The sequence below is a fragment of the Lissotriton helveticus genome, chromosome 1_2 (assembly GCF_964261635.1).
Source record: "Lissotriton helveticus chromosome 1_2, aLisHel1.1, whole genome shotgun sequence".
Taxonomy (NCBI): Eukaryota; Metazoa; Chordata; class Amphibia; order Caudata; family Salamandridae; genus Lissotriton; species Lissotriton helveticus.
This window is the reverse complement of record NC_136058.1, coordinates 288,020,195-288,020,922: the sequence shown is the minus strand read 5'-3', so window position 1 is coordinate 288,020,922 and position 728 is coordinate 288,020,195.

Below are 728 nucleotides of genomic sequence, written 5' to 3'. Positions count from 1 at the left end.
CACAAGAGGGGCTTATGGTCTGTCTGAATGGTGAAGTGAGTGCCAAACAAGTAGGCCCTCAGCTTCTTCAGGGCCCAGACCACAGCAAAGGCCTCCCTCTCAATAGCTGACCAATTTTTCTCTCTGGGTGTCAACCTCCTACTAATGAAAGCAATAGGCTGATCATTACCATCAAAATTCAGTTGAGACAGAACAGCTCCCACACCCAACTCAGAAGCATCTGTTTGGACAATGAATGGCTTGGAGTAATCTGGACTCTTGAGGATAGGTGCTGTGCACATGGCCTGTTTTAGGTCATTGAATGCTTTCTGACAGCTTGCTGTCCACTGAACTTTCTTTGGCATCTTTTTGCTTGTCAGGTCATTAAGGGGGGTCACTATGGACCCATAATTTCTGACAAACTTCCTATAGTACCCAGTCAGGCCCAAGAAAGCTCGAACCTGAGTCTGGGTGATTGGAGGAGTCCAGTCCTTGATGGCCTGTATCTTACTCTCCAGTGGCTGAACCTGGCCTCCACCTACAAGGTGGCCCAGGTATACAACCTGTGACTGCCCTATCTGGCACTTGGTGGCCTTGATAGTGAGGCCTGCCTTTTGCAGGGCCTCTAACACTTTCCTCAGGTGGACCAGGTGATCCTCCCAGGTGGAGCTAAAGACAGCAATATCGTCAAGATAAGCTGCACAGAAGTCATCCAGCCCAGTGAGGACTTGATTCACCAACCTTTGGAA